The sequence below is a fragment of the Danio aesculapii genome, chromosome 6, assembly GCF_903798145.1.
Source record: "Danio aesculapii chromosome 6, fDanAes4.1, whole genome shotgun sequence".
NCBI classification, from domain to species: Eukaryota; Metazoa; Chordata; class Actinopteri; order Cypriniformes; family Danionidae; genus Danio; species Danio aesculapii.
The window spans coordinates 27,204,606-27,227,119 of record NC_079440.1 but is presented as its reverse complement, the minus strand read 5'-3'; the positions used below and the strand labels follow the sequence as shown (position 1 = coordinate 27,227,119).

General features: G+C 38.1%; 2 long non-coding RNA genes across 2 annotated transcripts; both read left to right on the top strand.

Annotated features, from left to right (window-relative positions):
* The first annotated feature begins 1,501 nt into the window (after positions 1 to 1,501).
* On the top strand, positions 1,502 to 4,935 carry LOC130230266 (uncharacterized). Its single transcript, XR_008837939.1, has 3 exons — positions 1,502 to 1,554; positions 3,773 to 3,844; positions 4,868 to 4,935. It is a non-coding gene; the product is annotated as an uncharacterized LOC130230266 (long non-coding RNA).
* Positions 4,936 to 12,479: 7,544 nt separating this feature from the next.
* On the top strand, positions 12,480 to 12,809 carry LOC130230627 (uncharacterized). Its single transcript, XR_008837965.1, has 3 exons — positions 12,480 to 12,538; positions 12,631 to 12,688; positions 12,775 to 12,809. It is a non-coding gene; the product is annotated as an uncharacterized LOC130230627 (long non-coding RNA).
* The last annotated feature ends 9,705 nt before the right edge of the window (positions 12,810 to 22,514 follow it).

Below are 22,514 nucleotides of genomic sequence, written 5' to 3'. Positions count from 1 at the left end.
GCCTTGAAGTGGTCTGTTTCGCGCAGAATGCGCATGTGTGGCCTCAAACCATATCGATATAAATGATGTTGGATAATCCCGCATCGAGTTGGGGAATCATATCGATATATACCCAGAACTCAATATACCGCCCAGCCCTAGTTTGTTGTATTGTGTTGTGTATTTCATTTATTAGTTTACTTTTTTATGTTTCAAATTACTCTAAAGAAATAACTTCATTGTTTGTGCATGTTTTTAAATTTCAGAATTAATCCACACAGTGGCAAAAGTTGAACTATTCTGAAAATTGACTGCAGCATGTGTGTATGAACAGCTGATTGTGGTCATAGCAATGACAGAGTTCAGAAACTAATTTAAATTGGTAAAGGAAGAAGCACACATTGAGTTTTCAACGTGGTTTTGGACACAATATTTGAATACCCCATACAGATTTAACCTGAGAGATACAGTACAAGCTGTACACCATCAACCTGTTCACTGTGTGATATTTCATGTCCAACAGCACCTGTAGTCTCGTTTAGCAACTTTTTAGCAACCAGCTTTATAAAGACACCTAACAGCTTAAAAGAAAAATCACAAATGTGCTGTAACTGGTGTGTTTTATATCTTAGAATAAAACATGAATGTATCTTAATAATAATAATAAAAAGCACTCAAGGACACCTTACAGCAGATCACAAGCACATCATAAAAATACAAGCAGTAAAAATGACAATCAGCATAAAATTAAACCAGCAAATCATTAAAAGCTATCCTAAACAAAAAACGTTTTTATCTAAATAGAGTCTACCTGGCGAATGTACAAAGGCAGGGAGTTCCATAACTTTGGTGCTGTACAGCTAAAAGCCCTGCCACCAAATGACTTCATCTTAAAGTTTGGGACAGATAACAGTTCAGCAGAAGATGATCTCAGTGAGCGCAAAGGGGTGTACAAATGAAGAAGATCATTTCTTAAGCTTGCAGTAAACACACCTTATTTTAGGGATTTTACAAATATGCCATTCCAAAAACATAAAAAAAAAACATTTACTTTAGAAAGTTGGAAGCAGAAGTGCTAAAACACAAACTCGCTTCTGGGTTTTTGTCTACAGAGACATCATAGTTCCACCACTCTATAAGGGTTGGTTTGGTTATGTATTGGCTTTGTAGGCTCATCTGCATTCACTGCCTTTCCGACCCAATCTTGTGCCTTTCCTTTTTATGTTTACAGGAATTATGTGAAGAGTCATCAATGGCAATGACCGAATGTGGTTCGTAACACTTTCACATCAGGTAAGGAGAAAGTAAGAGAATTTAATTTTCCTTTTTTATAAAAGCCAGGTTTCCATCTAAAGCTGCAAATGTAACTTATGTGGAAAATTGAATTATATTCTAAAATTTGTGAATAATAATCATTTGCGTCAAACTAGTTAAAGACAATAAAATAGTCATATTACAAAACTTTTTGCCTCAATCTTGGGTTTCTCTTTTTCCCTTTTTCAGCAATTGCATGAATAGTCATTGGTGACTGAGATCGAATGCAGTGCGAAACCTTCCACATCAGGGAAAGAGACAGTAAGTGAATTTAATTTCCTTCTTGACGCTGACCATGTTAGAATAAGAGGTAGGGATGTTCCAATACCCTTTTCCCCTTCCCGATACTGATTCTCATACCTGAGCTCAGGGAATCAACCAAATGCAAGTACTAAACCGATACCTGAGTGGGTATCTGTAGATACAGTTGTGTATAATTTTAGCCTTGTTTAAATTGACAGATTAAATTTATGGTGTGCTTCAGACTTATCCATTAATAAAATATTACAAATGCATACAGCAAACTAGAGTAAAGTTTTACAAAACAACTGTATAAAAACTGTGCAAAAAAGATATAAAAAATGAATATGAATACTATAGAAAAATAACATATTTGTATCTTAAAATTCAGAAACTTTTTTAAAAATAAAAAGGCACTTCACCTTTTACATTTTTTAAAAAGTGCAACAGTACCTTATGCTCAATCTAAATATACCCTAATGGTTTCACACATCTCAGTATTTTAAAGTGCAACCCTTAAGTAGTAAAATATGCATAGAACATTATAAAGTCTTCACACACAGTGTTTCCAACATCATAGAAAAAAATAATAAACTAAATAAAAAGGCCTGCCCTAAATATTTTCTTTTCAGTTAAATTACAAATTGAGATTACAAAACGAAAACACTGACTGAATCCTTTTTAAGAACCAGCATGCTGTTTATTTCCAATCATGTTTCTTTTTGGTTTTTGTTTCATTCAAATAAAAATAGCAGGCTACCTCAAATCGTTTGCTCTACAGAAGATAGGCATTTAATTAATGCTCCTCTCTAATTCTTATATCGCAACGTCTGCCAACATTTTTAATAGAAGTCTTTATTTTAAAGATTATGTCTTGAGCATCTGATTTTACCTCCAGTGCTTGTGTGATTTTTAGTTGCACTGTCCTCAGTAGCACAGAAATATCAGTATAGCAATATAGCCTTTGCTGAAAGGCTGGTTACCAGCAATGAGGTATAATAATATTATTAGAGATTTTAAAGGAAATTTATTATGAAGGAAATATAGCCTAAACTTCACAACAACAGATTCTATCATTGTCATAATGTATAGAATGCCCTTAAACAGTGTAGCCTGTAGTCAAGTTGATGGCAAAGAAGTAAGTTTTTTTTTATTATTAAGATTGTTTCATATGTCAAATGAAGCTCTGTTTTTTTACAGAAGCTTTAAACAGATGTGCGCTGTGGCCGTGGTGATGAGAGACAATAAGGCACATCTTGACTTATATTTAAAGTATAGGCTAGGCTACTATAGCAAATAATAATTTAGTTTTTTTAACATGTAGCCAAGGATTGCATTACTTTGCATACATTTTAATAGTTTATAAAGCTATAAAATGAAAGTCTCAGTTTGGTGTGGAGTTATCATAAGCATAAATCATTGAAGTCAATCAGCATTTGTTTGATTTGTAGATTAGGCTATGCAGGCTATTTTAGAAATGGATCTTTTATAAAGACTATTAATAACTGTAATTCTCCAAATGAAAAAAAAGTTTAGTTATTTGTTGATATGATGGTGCCGTGTGGAGCCCACTCAGCGCAAGTGAAAACCCCAATGCTTCGACTTGTTTTCAGAGCAGAGCACATTTCAGAAGGTTTTGCATTAGGGGCTTCTTTCTCCACTTGTGCAAATACACGAAGGGGTTTATAATGCAGATCCAGGACAGAGGCAACAACCAATAGCGTTGATTTGGCATCAACTTGTCTGTGTCAAACTGACAAGTCTTTTCACTCTTTTCATTATGCTTCTTTTATCAAAATACATCTGTAGGCACTTGTGGTTGCACATATTATAATGTCCCTGAGTTAACAAATAGCCCTATGTGTTGCAAAATAAAATAATAATACATTTTAATTGTTTAACTGATACCATAAATTGGTTAAAAATGCATCCTTTCAGTTAACGGCTAAACGATTAATATGAACATCTCTAGTTTCCTTTCTCACCCCCATATTTGAACACATTTGTTAAATAGAGTGATGGGACTATAATGTCACTTTGTAGGCAAACCAGCAGTCGGCATCACACTGGTTCCCTTGACAAAAAGCCAATAGGCAAATGTAACTTATGTGGAAATTTAAAACGATGCATTAAAATGTTTCAAACAATCACTGTTTCACTCAAATGAGTCAAAGATAATAAAATCGCCACTTTGCAAATCTTCTAGCCTCAATCTTGTTTCTCTTTCTCACTTTTACAGGAATTGCATGAAGAATCATTGGTGACTGAGATTGAATGCAGTGCGAAAACGTCCATGTCAGGGAAAGAGACAGTAAGTGAATTTAATTTTCTTCTTGATGCAAACCATGTTAGAACCTTAAATCAGAAAAGATTGGCACAGTATGGAAAATGCTAATAAAAAAAGAAAGTACTGATTACTAAATTTACTTTGATTTGTATTGTATTGCAGATAATCCAACAGACAATGTGTTAATGTGTTAATAAACTTGTATTCCAATTTTGGTTCTTGCAACATATTTCAAAAAAAGTTGTGACAGGAGTTTAGGGCTGTCATCAGGTAAAATGGTTAAATAATGATGTGATGTGAAACGGGTAATGTCAACAGGTGAGAGAGGACACAGGTACTGGACTGGCCTGTCTGCAGTCTTGACCTGTCTCCAATACAGAATGTGTGGTGCACCGTACTGTTGCCCACTTTGATTTGTTTGCAGGAAGAATGGAACAAAATTACACATGAAACACTTCATCACTTGCTGTCTCCAGTCCCTAAACATATTTTTAAGTGTTGTAAAAAAAAGAATGGCAACATTACACTATTTTTTTATTAGCAATTTCCATACTGTCCCAACTGTTTCTGATTTGTGGTTGTAGAAGGAGGGTTGATTTATCATTTTAGGCTGTTTTACCTGGGCTGTTTTCTCAAAAATGTTGTTGTGATGACTCTCTTTGAGTAAAATATACACCTCTCTATTAATTAATAATAATAACTAGTGTATTGGGGAATGGGCATGACATGGACATGAAATGTAAGTACAGTCTGGCCTTGTAAGAACCACCATATTTTAACAAATTTGATGAATAGAGTTTGGTCAGTTATGTGTTGGCTTTTTTGGCTCAATTTATACTTGCCAATTGCTTTCTTGTACAAAAACTCAGATAACAAATTAAATGAAATTGTAGATGTTGTCCAAGAATTTTTTATTCATTTGCTTTTCCCTAACACCTGAAATTAGGCCAGGTATTATTAGTTCATTAGTTAAGTGTAGTACTTACTTGGCAAGCTTTTTGACCCAATCTTGTGATATTTTTTTTTTCCTCCTTTTCACATTTATAGGAATTATGTGAAGAGTCATCAATGGCAATGATTGAATGTGGTTCGAAACACTTCCACATCAGATAAGGAGAAAGTAAGTGAATTTAATTTACTTCTTGATATGAGCAGAGTTTCTATCCAAAACTGCAAATATATCTTATTGCAAACAAAATAATTTCCTTTTTGACAATGACATTGTTTGATGTAGAAGGGTTAAGTGCTATTTTAGGCTGTTTGTCCTGGGCTGTTATCTCAAAAACTTTGTTGCGATAACTCTCTTTGAGTAAAATAGACCTCTTTCTGTTAGGGATGTCAATTTCCACAAAATCCTGTGATCCATGATCATTTAAATTATTGATTAATCATTAATCACCACTCCATAAACATAATAGATAAAATTTTGAATGTTTTGAAATATTAAACAAATCACCCTAGCCTTTTCCATTTGGAGACTTACAGTAATTAATAGCTTAGTCCGTATAAACAGTCCGTTTATGAAATACATAATTAATGAATGTGTTAATGAAGAATAAAACCAATATGCTCTTTGCATAATGATCACTGCGAAATAAGCTAAGTGCTCATTTTATATATAAACTATAAATATATAAAAAAAAGAAATGAAGTAATGGAACATTATATGTAAAAAAAAATCTAAATTTATATACAGTAGTAGGCTAGGCTAAATAAAGGTGCCTTAAAGCTTCTGTGAAGAACAGACTATATATGATAGGTGACACAATCTCAATAAACACTTGGTGCTTGATGTCAGATAGGCTACATTTATTTAAGGGCATTCGATACGACATTGATAGGATCTGTTGACGTCAAACTTAGGTTTCCTTTATAATAATAAGATATTTCCTCTGTAATACTACTATTATCCCTCATCACCGGTAAAATAACCAGCCTTTGTATTTCATGTATTGTAAATGTAGATTTTCCTGCCAGTTTGATGCAGGCAAATAAAATTGTGGCCTTTATTTAATTAAATCTTTATTTAATTAAATTTTACTTTCACCTGAACTCGCCATGAGTAAGATGGAGAAAATAAAAACACATCAGCATAGATAAAAATTCAGATGCTTAAGACATAATCTGTAAAAGAATGACTTCTTTTAAACTTTGTTAGTTTTAAAGTTTGTAGCAAATATAAGACAGCGGTTTGGGATAAACCAATTACAGTGGAGCATTAATTAAATCCTTATTTTTCAGAGAGTGAAACAAATCATCCACTGCACAGTTGTGCAACAGGCACGGACATAAATGTACACTTCATATATATATTCTTTGGAAAATAATGTATTTTTTGGTGGTCAATTATCTACAAAATAAAGAATGAATAACATTTGTGGTGAAGTGTTTCAAAAGAAGTACTGCTATTCAGACCCAAAACACAAACTTTTTGTTAAATAAATAAAATATAAAAAAATTAAAGTGAAACATTCACAGTTTCAGGGAAGCCTATATTAAACAGCTTTCACTGTTAATGACAAAATCATCCATTGCGCTGGCCAGTTTCAATAATTTAACTATAATAATTTAACATTTAATTAAGTAATTTGAAAGAGCAGGACAGGCTTTACAAGCTATTCAGAGCACTGAACGTGTTCACAGATTACCTAGGAAGAACAAACTCGGTCTGAAGGATGAGAGAACTCAGAAACTCATTGTGAGAATTCCAATTCGTGCCAGTCTGTCAGATGAAATTGCTTAAAACACCTTAATATTTTAGAGAAACTAGTTAAAGTTTGCATAACCAATAATTGATCTTATCCACCCGTGACCCACTCATAATTAAACATCAAATAGCCTAGTTTTTGATTTCCTGACCTGCAAATTAAAGGCAGCACCCGCAGATATAACCGAGATCCACTTAAAACAGGGTTTTATGCATCCCCCACATAACATAAACTGCACACACTTGATTATTTAATGTGTAAAGTCGTGGACGCTTGTCTCGCAGCGCAAATCATAACTTATCCTTTAATGTCCATGCTTAATCTGTCATCGATAAGGTCTGTTGATTAAACTGATTACTGACAATAAATCGATCATTGAGTAACTGTTAGCATCCCTACTCTCTATTAATTTATAATAATAACTAGTGTATTGGGGGGTGGGCATGACATGGTCATGGAATGTAAGGACAGTTTGGCCTTGTGAGGACCCCCATAGTTTAACACATTTGATAAGTACAGTTTGGTCTGTTATGTGTTCACTTTATTGTGTATTGGGGGATGGGCGTGACATGGACATGAATTGTGAGGACAATTTGGCCTTGTGAGGACCCCCATATTTTACACAGTTGATGAATAGAGTTTGGTTGGTTATTTGTTGGCTCATTTTACATCTGGCACTAAGATTTTTGTCATTCATGTACAAAGTGTTTTAGTATTAATTTGACATTTTAGCATCAATAAGGTTTATCTGATGTGTGCACTTTTTAGCCTGGACATGCTTTCAATTCAATAATAACTGCAGTGACTTTTTACAAATTGATGCTTTCATATAAAAGTTGTGGTATGTCTAGCATGTGAATTGGATTTTAATAAAAACTCTCCCTCTGTACAGTTTCACCATGAAGTACACAGTGATGTTTTTTCCAGTTTGGATTTGTGCGATGATTGAATGTAGTGGTCCCATGTCAAGTAGAAAGTGGCCGACTTCAACTTGCAAATGTAAGTATCTATGTCACAAATAATTAGCGTAGAAATGTATGTGTCATCATTTTTTTTTGTCTGTGTTCTTCAGTACAATATGGATTTCTCCTATAATTTCTAGGTATTTTTAATAGTGTTTTTTTTTTTTCTTTCATCAATTCACTATTTGAAAGCCATTTCCATTTTTTCACATTTGTTGTTTTAAGTAAATAAAAGATTATATTAACGAATAAATTAATGTAAAATTTATCCTAACAGTACTAGGATTAGAGAACATAATTTAATTTCAAGATAAATTAAATTCAGTATTATAACATGCATTCATTTTGTTATGCAAGGCAAAAAACAACACATTTAGTATAGATGTATATTGTGCTATGTAAAATAAAATATTTTACAGCACAGTAGAAACACTATAGATTAAATAAAACATATAAGAAATAAAAACTTGAAATATATCAGTCTGTGTGGAATGAATGTATACATTAAACAAGTTCCACTGCTTGAATGGAATTAATGAAATAAATCAACTTTTTGAAGATATTCTAATTATATGACCAGCACCTGTATTTAGCTGAAGAAATACACCAGTTAGGCAGCACTAGGGAACTGTGCTCTCATTGAGTAGGATACAGAAAGCCTGCACTCTGACTGTAAAATAAGTCTTTATAGTTTTTTTTACAATGTCAGTAAAAATATGTATTTGTGTTTATTTGTTGCAGACACCAACTCAAGGACAGTTATTATAAAAAACATGGAGCAGTCTGAAGTGAATGCAGTCATGAAACATTTTAAAGGGACACCTCACCACAAAAGCACAGTGTGATCAATGCAAGAAAGCAGAAGACCATGAAAGAAGAAAGAAGAAAATTTAAGTGACTTTGTGAGGAACAGAGGTTTGCAGATAAATAAAAGAAATGTTGGAGTGCATTTCAACAAAGAAAAGCAAAAACTGTGCTTTTAAACGGTTAGTTCATCCAAAAAATAAAATTAGCCCATGGTTTATTCACCCTTATGCAATCCTAGCTGTACAGTATATGACATTCTTCATTCAGACGAACACATTAAGAGTTATTTTAAATTTTCTCTGGGCACTTAAATACTATTATGGATGTGAAGTGTGGGCCTTTTTGGAACCGTTCAAACCGTTCCAATACATGTGATGTCTTTTGAATCAATAGGTTTGTAACAAATATTTATTTTTTATGAATTATGAACTCTAGTTGCGACTTGCGTGTTGGCGACAGAGTCAGATGAACCTAAACAAATCAAAGAACAAATTGAAGATTTCCCAAACTCAGCCAACTTGACTTTTTGCGAACAATCATACAGAAATTAGCTATGTTTTCATCCAAAAATGCGAATGAACTTTATGCCAAAAATGCAGATTAACGTTATGCCAAAAATGCAAATGAACTTTATGCGCAAAACTGGATTATCGCTTTAAAGACGTGCAAATAAAGCAGCGTTTCCATCCAACGAGTCAAAGCAAACAAAATCGTCACTTCCTGATTAACTGGCGCCAAAAATCAACAGTAAAAACTGAATTTGCTGTGGTAAGAGAAGCTGCGTCAATCTTTTCTTCATCTAATAAATGACGCGGAGCACAGACGCTCTTGATTCTGGAGGTCATTAATAATATAATAATATTAATACTTAAACGGTTAGGTGTTTTAGAATGACCAAAACAACAGTTCAGATGGTTTACAGTGTGCTGCTGGTTTCTCCATTTACGCACATTTTCATCATCACATGATCTCTTATAACAAAATCACATGACCTTTTTTAATGCGCACACTGGAATTTGTGCGGTAAAATTGTTTCCATCGTAGTTTATGTGCATCTTTTCTTATCGAATAAAAAGTTTATCCTACTCAGTTATGCACATACGTTATTTATGCGCATTTTCAAAATTTATGCGCATTATGGCGTTTCCATCAACTGTTTTTTATGCACATATGCAAAATGCGCATAAAAATAGGTGCATGGAAACAAAGCTAATGACAGATTCAAAAATCTATTGATCTGCTTCAAAAGACACATTAACCTCCCGGATGTGTATGGGTTTGTTTCACGACAGATATTTGTGCTTTTTCAAGGTTTAAAAAGGGGTCACAATTCACTACCAATATAATGTTTGAAAGTGCCCAGAAAAATTTTAAATAACTCTTAATGTATTCATCTGAAAGAAGAATGTCATGTACACTGAGGATGGCATTAAGTTGAATAAATCAATTTTCATTTTTGGCAGAACCCTTAAAATGTTGTCATTAAGTTTTATTTTTTTTTAAAAAGCCTTGTTGAATAAATGCATTTGAGTCAGTGATTTGATGTTACTGATCTATATATCTATCTCCCTATCTCTCTCTGTCTGTCTGTCTATTAGCTAGTCCAGTTAAACACTGATTGTCCTCACAATCCAGTGTTAGTAAAGTGTGTTGGTGTGTATGAGTAAAGTCCAGTTAAACACCAGTTGTCCTCACAATTCTGTGTTAGTAATGTGTGTTGGTGTGTATGAGTAAAGTCCAGTTAAACACCAGTTGTCCTCACAATCCTGTGTTAGTAATGTGTGTTGGTGTGTATGAGTAAAGTCCAGTTAAACACCAGTTGTCCTCACAATCCTGTGTTAGTAATGTGTGTGGGTGTGTATGAGTAATTGTCCTCACAATTCTGTGTTAGTAAAGTGTGTTGGTGTGTATGAGTGAAGTCCAGTTAAACACTGATTGTGCTCATAATCCAGGGTTGTTAGTGTGTATGTGTAAAACTCATGGCTGTCCTCATAATGCATGATTAAATCCGCAACGCCCACTTTTGAAATGTCCCCACATTGTTGTAGGATGTCAGGTCTTAATATTTCCAGACTCTTTCACAATAATTAAATTCTGAGTAGACAGAATTATTCCCCATGCAATATGGAGAATATTCATATTTCTTACTAATCTGTAAAACAAAAGGAAATGTGGGTCCCCATATACCATGATGGTATAATGATGCTGGAAAAAGGTCCCGATAAACCACCCGTACCAGTATGTGTGTGTGTGTGTGTGTGTGTGTGTGTGTGTGTGTGCATCTGTATGTTTGTCTTTTAGAGTAGTGTACTGTGTGTTTAGCTTAATAAACTTGTTTCATTTTAAGATCCTTGTCGGAGTTGTATGTGTTTCTAAGTTACTGCCTCAGCTATAGGGTCTTGCTACCTTGCTTGTATAAATACTGAAATGCTGTTTTATATTATTATTGTTGGCCACGTAATAATATAACATAGATTTGCTTAAGCTAAAGATGTTAATTATGATTTCCACCAGGGTGAGATGTAACATTATAAAATAAGAATTATGACCAAAAAATAGATCTGAGAGTTTTTTATTCAACATTGAGCTTTCAGTATAATTTGTGTGTCTCTGTGTTACAAAGCTGAATAAAATGTGCAAATGTGCATCAGCTTCAACAATTGAACACTAATTGTGTGTGCAGGCTTCATGAGCCCATAGAGGTCAAACACTGAATTTAAACTACTTTTGACTTTCTCTTTCAGGAGCTATAGGGAATGCTAAAATTAAATCATATAAATATGGTTTTAAATCTGCTTGGGGTTGGTGGTAACATTTCACTGATGTTACTAGCAAGTTACCAGCTTTTGTTGTTACAACTGACCCAGCGTTGTGTGGCCATGAGTCTGTTCTCCTTACAGTTAACAGCTAAAACATTATCACCAACAATGTGGATTAAATATATCCACACACAGACACACATATTACATGGGTTTAACTACAAACCAGGCACTGCTATCTCAAAAATGATTAATCAATTAATCTTAGCTGAAATGTAGTGTTTCCTGTCTAATATCTGTTGTGTCTGTCACAGGACTCTACTTTTTCATATGTGGTATGAGGACTAATATGAGCATGTGTGAAGTGAATCAACTGATTTGTAACTAGTTCCTGGTTATAGAGATTGTAAGAGTTAAAACTATCTCCGGTCTCCCCCTTGAAATCTAAACATTAACTTGTATTTTAAATATGCGTTCACAATTACATATTTAAATTAGAGATTAGATCTGCTTACAGCGTGTCATTTACAGTATGTGTGTCAGAAAAGTGAGTGATTATAAATACACTGTTTGACTAATTCATACGTGATTTATCAATTCATACGTGCAGCATTTCCATGATTTGGTGGAATTGAGATCATATCTTAAGTAAACCGTGGAGTTTGCGTAAACTGTGCACCTGACCACCGTTTTCAGGCTGACATGGGTAAGGTCTGTGGGTGCTTCATCTGTGCACACAAAGGCTAACTTTTATTTTTGTGCTTCTCCAAGCTTCAAACATGTCAAATTTGCTTCAGTCTGTTCTGCGGCCTGCACCATTTGAATCACATCCAAATTCATTTAAATCTGAGGTAACAAACTAAATCGAAAGCCACACCGCTAGGCTATTTACAAAACAAATGACTTTAGGCTATATATCGTAAACATGCATTATTTTACACAACTATGAACACACGTTAACAGGTTTGTGATAATTATTTTACCATTGATGCAGCATGGGGACATTCCTGAGTGTGCAAGTCTGCAAAAGCACTTTTCTAGCACGTATCTGCTCGAGAGCTCCACAGTTTTTTAGATTCTTAGCATCTGATGACAAGATGTACTAAACATACTAATCACAACAGTGGTCATACAGTACAGGGAACAGCCAATGCTGATCACATCGGTGTTATTGTACGTATCAATGGGTAAAAGAGTGTTCATATATTTTTAATTATGTGATTCCTCAACGTACCACACTTTAGGTTTTAAGTTAGGCCTTGTCTGTGTCAGGTTTTTCCTCTTTCAGCTAATGGAGAAAAGGCAGAAGAGGGAGACTCACAAGAGCATCGGTGGACATTTACCTAAAAAATGCTGGAGAACAGCAGGTGGGGTTTTGTTGGGGCTGTCTTTGTTTTTTTGCAGATTGAAGTGTAGCAGAAGAAGGAGACTCACAAGGGGAACGGTGGAGATATACTTGAAGACCTGGAGCTCAGGAAGCAGGTAGTAATGCTTTAACAGATTGAACAATTGAGTTAGTTTCCAAAGAAATGTATAATGATGAATTAAAGACCTGATATCATTCTCTTTGACAGGTTGGCATGGAGCTTGTGGAGGAACAGGGAAACACACCTCAGTAATGACAAGTGCATTGTAATAAATTAGATACAGCCTTAAACTTTTAAGTATCAAATAAACTTTATAAAACATTTTTAAATGATATACTTTAATTTTTACAGAGCAAGTGTCACAGAAGGGACAGGATTCAGGGGAGGAATATAAACAATGTTTATTTACAGGATGTCAGGTGAGTATTAGTAGGTGAGTATATTGATGCAGATGATAAGTCTGTGAACATAAACTGGATATTTGACTGTGCAGGTTTGGAGACTGGAGACAGATACCACAGACAGCTAACAGGATGAAGACCAGACGAGGTATTTGTTTCTCTAATTTGGCAACCTTCAAACATAATCTGGGAAACACTTTAAATTTGCAGTTGGTAAATAACCGTTTGAGTTCTATTTGGGATGACACTACATTCATATACTATGTTGTTGAGTGTGTAAGTGCATAAGTTCATAGTGTATAGTGTGGATCTGGAGCTCAGGAAGCAGGTAGAACTGCTTGAACAATGGCGTTTGTTTCCAAAGAAATGTATTGAGATAACTAAAGACCTGATATCTTTCTCTTTGGCAGATTGGCACAGAGCATGTGGAGGAACAGGGAACCACATCTGTAACGCGGGGAGTGACAGAAACAACTGAGGTTAGGATCCACGTGCAGGTTTATTCGTTGTTAGAGAAGCAATGGTCAACACAGGTGCAAACAGATGTATATAGGCAGTCCAGAATCATAAACAGTCACAGGCGAGAGGTCGGAAGGCAGGCGGCAGACAAGGATAACTCAGTGAACAAGGCTAAGGTAAATACACGGAGAGACAAGACAAGGAAACGCGTTGTAAAGTCACTATACAGTAGACAAGACTCGGCAAAGGCATGGAGTGAGTGAGATGTATAAATAGTGTGTGTAATCAGTCCAGAAGTTGCAACAGCTGTGGGAGTCTAATCAATGGAAATGGGGAAGCATGTGTGTGTGTGTGAACAGAGTGCATGTGTGAATATGTAGTCCATGAATGGCGGATTTGTAGTCCATGTGTGAGAGAACCAGCGACCTGGGAGTATGATCGCTGGTGATCGTGACAGAGCCCCCCCTCTAAGAGTGGCTTCCAGACACTCCTAAAACTGATCAGGCGGGAGGTGGAGCGGAGGCGGAAGAGGGGGAGGGATGGAGGGCCAGGACCATGTAGAGGAGGAGGACCTGGAGCATGGAGCTGAGGAAGGCCTGGAGAGTGGAGCTGCGGAGGGCCTGGAGCGTGGAGCTGAGGAAGGCCTGGAGAGTGGAGTTGTGGAGGGCCTGGAGAGTGGAGCTGCGGAGGGCCTGGAGAGTGGAGCTGAGGAAGGCCTGGAGAGTGGAGTTGTGGAGGGCCTGGAGAGTGGAGCTGCGGAGGGCCTGGAGAGTGGAGCTGAGGAAGGCCTGGAGCGTGGAGCTGCGGAGGGCCTGGAGAGTGGAGCTGAGGAAGGCCTGGAGCGTGGAGCTGCAGTGGCCCTGGATCATGGAGCTGTAGAGAGCCTGGAGCCTTGCTTTCAGCAGACATCGGTGGGTCATATGAACCTGGTGGCCATTCAGGAAGCTTAGGCGGCGGCCATTCAGGAAGTGCAGGCGACGACCATTCAGGAAGCGCAGGCGGCGGCGGCCATTCAGGGAGCTCAGGCGGCGGCGGCCATTCAGGGAGCTTAGGCGGCGGCGGCCATTCAGGGAGCTCAGGCGGCGGCGGCGGCCATTCAGGAAGCTCAGGCGGCGGCGGCGGCGGCGGCGGCGGCCATTCAGGAAGCTCAGGCGGCAGCCATTCAGGAAGCTCAGGCGGCAGCCATTCAGGAAGCTCAGGCGGCAGCCATTCAGGAAGCGCAGGCGGCGGCCATTCAGGAAACTCAGGCGGCGGTGGCAGCCATTCAAGAAGCTCAGGCGGCGGTCGCGGCCATTCAGGAAGCTCAGGCGTCGGCCATTCAGGAAGCTCAGGCGGCAGCGGCCATTCAAGAAGTTCAGGCGGCGGTGGTAGCCATTCAGGAAACTCAGGCGGCGGTGGCAGCCATTCAAGAAGCTCAGGCGGCAGTGGCAGCCATTCAAGAAGCTCAGGCGGCGGTGGCAGCCATTCAGGAAACTCAGGCGGCGGTGGCAGCCATTCAGGAAACTCAGGCGGCGGTGGCAGCCATTCAGGAAACTCAGGCGGCGGTGGCAGCCATTCAGGAAGCTCAGGTGGCAGTGGCGGCAGTGGTTCTGGCAGCAGCTCTGGCAGCTCTGTCGGCAGTGGCTCTGGCAGCTCTGGCAGTACTGGCAGCAGTGGCTCTGGCAGCTCTGGAGGTGACGGAGGATCTGGCAGCTCTGGAGGATTTGGCAGCTCTGGCAGTGACTGAGGATCTGGCAGCTCTGGCGGATCTGGCAGCTCTGGAGGATCTGGCAGCTCTGGAGGATCTGGCAGCTCTGGAGGATCTGGCAGCTCTGGAGGATCTGGCAGCTCTGGAGGATCTGGCAGCTCTGGGGGATCTGGCAGCTCTGGAGGATCTGGCAGCTCTGGAGGATCTGGCAGCTCTGGAGGATCTGGCAGCTCTGGAGGATCTGGCAGCTCTGGAGGATCTGGCAGCTCTGGAGGATCTGGCAACTCTGGAGGATCTGGCAACTCTGGAGGATCTGGCAACTCTGGAGGATCTGGCAACTCTGGAGGATCTGGCAGCTCTGGAGGATCTGGCAGCTCTGGAGGATCTGGCAGCTCTGGTAGTACTGGTGGCAGTGGCTCTGGCAGTGGTTCTGGCAGCTCTGGTAGCAGTGGCTCAGGCAGTGGCTCTGGCAGTAGTGGCTCTGGCGATGGTTTTTCAGGAACTGGAACTATGGCAGGAACAAAGGCAGGAACAGACTCGGAACAGGAAACCATCTTGTGAGCCGGAGAACTGGAAGCAGCCATCTTGTGAGCTGGAGGACTAGAAGCGGCCATCTTGTGAGCTGGAGGACTGAAAGCGGCCATCTTGTGAGCTGGAGGACTAGAAGCGGCCATCTTGTGAGCTGGAGGACTGGAAGCGGCCATCTTGTGAGCTGGAGGACTGGAAGCGACCATCTTGTGAGCTGGAGGACTGGAAGCGACCATCTTGTGAGCTGGAGACAGGAGTATGGGTGTTGCCAGCATTAATGTGTCCGTGGGATGTACAGCAAGCCCTGTTGTCCTCTGGTCCTGCTGTACATTGCCCCCTCCCAAAAAATATTTAGGGGTCTCCTCCACCTCGCCCACGGTGAAGGGGGACCCACTCAGTTGCAGTGCAAGATCAATGTATTTTTCTAAAGTCCCTTGGGGTTCATACAAAGGCATCGTGGAATAAAGGGGCTCAGAAAGTCCTCCACGAAAGAAAATCATCAAACACAACTCACTCATTGATGTTAGGTGTGCCAGTTCGATGAATTCCTCCACGTACTCCTCAATAGACCGGGCTTCCTGACGAAGACGCATTATTGCGATACCCGCTGGATCCATGTTGGGTGGCCGAGTCTTCTGTAACGCGGGGAGTGACAGAAACAACTGAGGTAGGATCCACGTGCAGGTTTATTCGTTGTCAGAGAAGCAAGGGTCAACACAGGTGCAAACAGATGTATATAGGCAGTCCAGAATCATAAACAGTCACAGGCGAGAGGTCGGAAGGCAGGCGGCAGACAAGGATAAATCAGTAGACAAGGCTAAGGTAAATACACGGAGAGACAAGACAAGGAAACGCGTTGTAAAGTCACTATACAGTAGACAAGACTCGGCAAAGGCATGGAGTGAGTGAGATGTATAAATAGTGTGTGTAATCAGTCCAGAAGTTGCAACAGCTGTGGGAGTCTAATCAATGGAAATGGGGAAGCATGTGTGTGTGTGTGAACAGAGTGCATGTGTGAATATGTAGTCCATGAATGGCGGATTTGTAGTCCATGTGTGAGAGAACCAGCGACCTGGGAGTATGATCGCTGGTGATCGTGACAACACCTCAGTATTGACAAGTGCATCGTAATAAATTAAGTACAGCCTTAAATTTTTAGGTTGAATTACATTAACTCTACAAAACATTTAAAATTATATACTTCAATTTTTACAGACTAAGTAATGGTTGGGTATCTCCTTCAGATGTTCTTTTTCAGATAATTGACACAAAACAGACAGAAGAAGTAAACTCCCAAGGACATTGGTGGAGGTTTATCTGAAGAGTGCTGGAGAACAGCTTGTACATTTCTGGAGTTCGGCAAGCATGTAGAGCTCTGTTAGTCATGCCTTTGTCTTTTCCAGACTGGAGTGCAGCATGTGGAGACAAATAGGATTTACACAACTCAGCGATGACTTGAAAATGATGGTCAGGAGTATCCTTCAAAGGCGGAAAGATGGATGCATGGATAGATGTCCTTCCAAAAGGAAGGGGGTGGTGGTGGGCATAGATTGTTAGATAGATCTCTTGTCTGTGGCTGCTTTTTACATTATAGGTAATGAAACCATAGCAGTCAGAAGAGTCAGACTCGCAAGCGGAATGGTGAATATTTATCTGAAGAACACTGGAGAACATTTGGTTTATTGCTGGAGATCAGCAAGTAGAGCTTTGTTAGTCTTGTTTTTGTCTTTTGCAGATTACACTGGGGCATGTGGAGAAAAGGGAATCACACTTCAGCATGACTGGAAACTAGTCTGATTGGGTTTTTTTTTGGATTGATGGATGATGGATAGATTAATGAATGGATGGATGGCTGGTCAGATGGTAAATAGATGAGATGTCCTTCTAAGAGGAAGGGGGTGGAGGTGGGTATAAATTGTTAGATAAATGTCTTTTTTGTGGCAGTTATTTAAGTTGTAGTTAATGAACATACAACAGGCAGAAAAGGGAGACTCACCAGGGCTGTTGCTAAACCCCATTTATGAGACACTTACACATACATGGGGCTATGTAGTAAATAAAGCAATGTAGTTATATCGAAAACAAACTGACGCATGTGTGCAGAAAACCATTCTTGTGCGCGTCACGCACCGCTTTTTAATGCAGTGGTGTCGGCTCTCAGTAAGTTTTGCAAGTCGGCAAAACTAATGTTTAGGTAATATGATGATGATCATATTTTGACTAAACATGGCTCCTGTAAGATGATTTTTTTTTTATATGAAGCACAAAGGAGATATGATGAGTCAGGGAAGTTAGAATGAATAACATTATTTCTCAGCCATCAGAGTCAGGTCTCAGACAACAGATAATTCTGTGGTGTGGTTGCGGGGGGCTCATGCCCCAGTAGCGCTTCTTGTCTTCCAACACCCCTGAGACTCACAAGGGGAACTGTGGAGATACTGTATAATGGATGACCTGGAGCTCAACAAACAGGTACAGTAGAACTGCTTGAACAATGGATTTAGTTTCCAAAGAAATGTATTAAGATTAATAAAAGACTTGATATCTTTCTCTTTGGCAGATTGGCATGGAGCATGTGGAGAAACAGGGAAACACACATCAGTAATGACAAGTGCATCGCAATAAATTAGGTACAGCCTTACATTTTTAAGTTGAATCAAATTAACTTTATAAAACAGTCAAAATTATATACTTAAATTTTTTACAGAGTGATATTCAGTATTTTTGATGGATAGATAGATAGATAGATAGATAGATAGATAGATAGATAGATAGATAGATAGATAGATAGATAGATAGATAGATAGATAGATAGACGGACAGAGAGATAGATAGTATTGAACAAGCAGCTAGAGCTATTGATGTTTTCTTTCTCTTTTACAGAGTGGAATGGAGAAACTAGGAAATCACACCTCAGCAATGAATGGAAACTGAAGGTCTGTTTAGGTATTTCCTGAATGGATGGCTGGATGAATGAATGAAAAATAGATGTCCTTCCAAGAGGAAAGGGGTGGTGGTGGGCTTAGATCGTTAGCTAGATGTCTTGTCTATGGCAGGTGTTTGTTTTTCAAGTAATGGACACACAACAGGCAGAAGAAGGAAACTCAGAAGAGCATCAGTGGAGATTTATCTGAAAAACGCTGGAGAACAGCTTGTTCATTGCTGGAGTTCAGCAAGCATGTACAGCTCTGTTAGTCCTGTCTTTGTCTTTATAGACTGGAGTGCCAAATCTTTGCCTTAAATGGCCCTTATATGAATTTGAATCTTTGGCCCCCCTTTGCCATTGTACAGGTGGGCCACTTCAGGCTCACATTCATGTTGTCTGGGCCGATGGAATACCACCAGTGCCGCATAACTGCCTAAAGTGACCCACATTCGTATGCTTCTGGGTAATGTGCCTTTCTGGAACTTAGCAGTTTTTTTACACATTAAAATAATTCAGTTCCAATGTCCCCAGTTAGGTAACTTTCCTCCACTGTTAGACCCCAAGTTGTGAATTTGTTGCTAAGAGTTTTTCCAGGGCTGTGTTTCCACCTGTGAGTTCATATTAGGGACAATAGAAAAGTTTGTTGTCTTGAGCTTTTTTTTAAAGTAAATAAATATATAAAAAAAAGATATTTGGATCCTTGGTGTTGCAGATTTTAGTTCTGTTTTTGTAATTATATTAAGATTGATGTGTGCACTTTTGTTTTTTTGACAAACATCTTTCTAACCATATCTAGAGTATGTGTATGTTCTTTTGATATGCTTAATATCAAAGTAGGAGGAGTTCTGCAATTAACAACACACTCTGTAACCTTTATTTACCTTTAAAAAACACATCAAATAATAATAATTTATGATAATGTTATCTTCTGAGAATGCCGTATATACAGATTAATGACAGTTTAAAGCAATGTGTTTGATGCTTTTGTACTTTTTGTCCTATTCGTGACGTAAAATGAGCATTGGGACAAACAATCCTCTTTTACTTGTCTTCTGTGTGTTCAGAAAAATGAGAATACTTCCAGCCCAGAAATGTACAGTAAGGCTCTGCCATCTTGGTTTCAGTTTGTTTCTGCTGGGAGAAATTTTTTTTATTGAGTGCCAGATTCATCGTTAATTTTATTTCAGCCTTTTAATTAAACTAAAAAGTAACAAAAATATTACTTAATTTGTTAAAGTAATAGGTTACTTGTAGTGGTGTAAAGTAACTAATTACAAATACTCAAATTACTTTAATTGAGTAGTTTTTCTCAGGAATTGTAATTTACTGAGTAGTTTTATAAATGTGTTCTTTTACTTTACCTTGAGTACATTTTTAGTGCAGTATCTACTTTTACTCCACTACTTTCCTTCAACCTGCAGTCACTACTTTATTTTTTCTTGTCTATGGGGATTAGAAAAATCAGTCCTGCGAGTCCAATCAAACTACACATAGAAGGTAAATCGCATCATAATAAACTACATCAAGACATGGGCGATTTATAATTGAAAGAGTGTCCAAGAAGATGTCCAAAGTCTTCACACGCATTGACCCAGAGACTGTTTAGATGCATGTCACTGATGAGAAGATGATGGATGTTTACTGTATGATGAAATGGCCTTAAACACCCCGCAGGCACATGATGTCAGATTGATGTTATACCCCAATGTCATGTGGATTTTGGATTTTGTTTGGAAATGAAAATCAAGTTCACGTCAGAACTCAACATCATGTCGACATCAATGTCCAACCTAAAATCAACCGAATATCAACGTCTAATGATGTAACAGCTTGACATTGTGTGGATGTTACCACTATTGACATTTATCAGATGTTAGATTTTGGTTGCCATACCTGATGAATAAATGTCAGTATTTGACGTCAATATGATGTTGGTTTTAGATGTTGGGTCGATGTTGGATTTTGATTACTTTCTAACAACCTAACAACCAAATATCAACATAATTTGATGTCATAATTGGACATCAAAATAACATTGTCCTTAGACGCTGGCTAGACGTTGAATTTTGGTCACCTGACGTCACGGCCTTAATCTAACCTAATAATAACGTCTTATGATGTTGTGTGCCTGCTGGGCAATAACTAAATGTACTACAGAATGTTACGTTTACACACATCCACAAATTGCATGTAAATGCATCAGTTTTTAACAGCGTAATACTCACTACTCTTCAGTACTTTTGAAAGGGCTACTTTTTACTCATACTTTGAGTAATATTTACAATCGATACTTTTTACTCTACTCGCACTACATTTTTAGGCAAGTAATCGTACTTTTACTTGAGTATGATTTTTTTCAGTACTCTTTCCACCACTGGTTACTTGTCACTTAGAAAAGTAAAATTATTACGTAACTTGTGTTACTTGTAATGCGTTACCCCCAACACTGTATACCATCGATGTCAAACTGGAGTTCCCAGCCTAATTCACCACACAAGTCCTATATAAACTGCATGTGCTGTTCAGCAATTTAACCTTTTTGTTTCATTATGAATAGAAAATGTCTTCATATCTGCTGATTTCTTTAATTTTGTGAGACATTGTCTGTTGTATATTTGTTTGCTGCAGAACAATAAAATACATTTGTCTGAAATCAGTTTCCAGTTAGTTACCGCTACTGCTCTGCTCTGCCAGTATTCCATTGTAAAAAAAATAAAAATAAAAAAAACCTGGTGAGGTCTAATTCATTTATTAGAGTATTTATTCTTTGGTAACATTAGTTAATGTAAATAAAGTGTCATTGTTAATTCATGTGAACTCACAGAACATTAACTAATATTAACAATTTTAGTAATGCATTAATAATAAAATCTGATCTCTTTTCATAACCTGCCAAAGGTCATGCAAGCAAACTTGCTCTTCTCACACTAAGGCGTATATATATAGTGCTGAGTATAAATACACCCCTCACAGATCTCTTTTAAATTAATATTTTCTACAGGATGCTTTATATTAATATGTTTGTGCATAAACATTCGATCAGTCAGTATCCAAGACAAAACTGTAATTATACAAAACAAAAAAAAATCTTAAGATCAAATTTCAAAAATGAGTACACCCAAATAGTACGTGCCACTGGTACTTCACAGCAACCGGTAGGGTCACCCATAGTGGACAGGGCTCCGCTGAGATGACCATCTAAGACAAAACACTTGATTCTGGACAGCAGAAGATTGGCCTGATGCCCAGTCAGAAGATGTCCCCTGAATGACCTGAAGAAACTTCAGATGGACCAAGCTGCTGTTAGCTCATCTCTGAAATAAATAAAACACAAAAACACATAAAATAACAGACTAAATCTTTCAGACATTAAGAATTAAATATTTACAAGTCAAATAATATTGATAACCTTCATTTAAAAAATATTTTTTAATAAAAAAACGTTTTCAATGTCTTGAAGTAGGTGAGTCTACTTTCACTAAGTGAAGTTTAAATGTTAAACTAATTTCGAGAGGAGCATGTGCTCATGATTGACCCAGCTGGTCCACATTAGCTAATCATGATCCTCCAATCAAAGGATCCCAAGTCACTATATATATCCTCATTTCCTCTCTACAACTATCTTCGTCTGGAAGAAAGCTTCCGGCTGCTAAAAAGCTTCAGCTCTAAAAAGCTTTTACAGCTTTGCGCTTTTCAGCATATCAATATGGAAATAGCCAACAAACATCTACAACTGCAGCCAGAGCCATGAAGCCAAACTCTCACTGCTCTCTTAGCGGTCCACCCGTGGTAATGTACATAGCATGCTTTAGAGGAGGCCGTGCAAAATAACTACTCTCCAACAAAACTAAACATTTCGTATATCTTTAGAAAGCAAGACTCGCATAACTAAAATAATTGAAATCATTTTAAGGACACAAACACTATGGACTTAGCGTCCTCTGTTGAACTGTAAACAACCAGAGATAATAAACCCACCTCTCAAGCTTCCGGCCCGTCCACAGGTCCCTAACGGTTTAACAACCTGGATAATTCAACTGCAAGGATTAAAGCAATCTAATCCGTAAAATATTAGTCCACAACATACTTG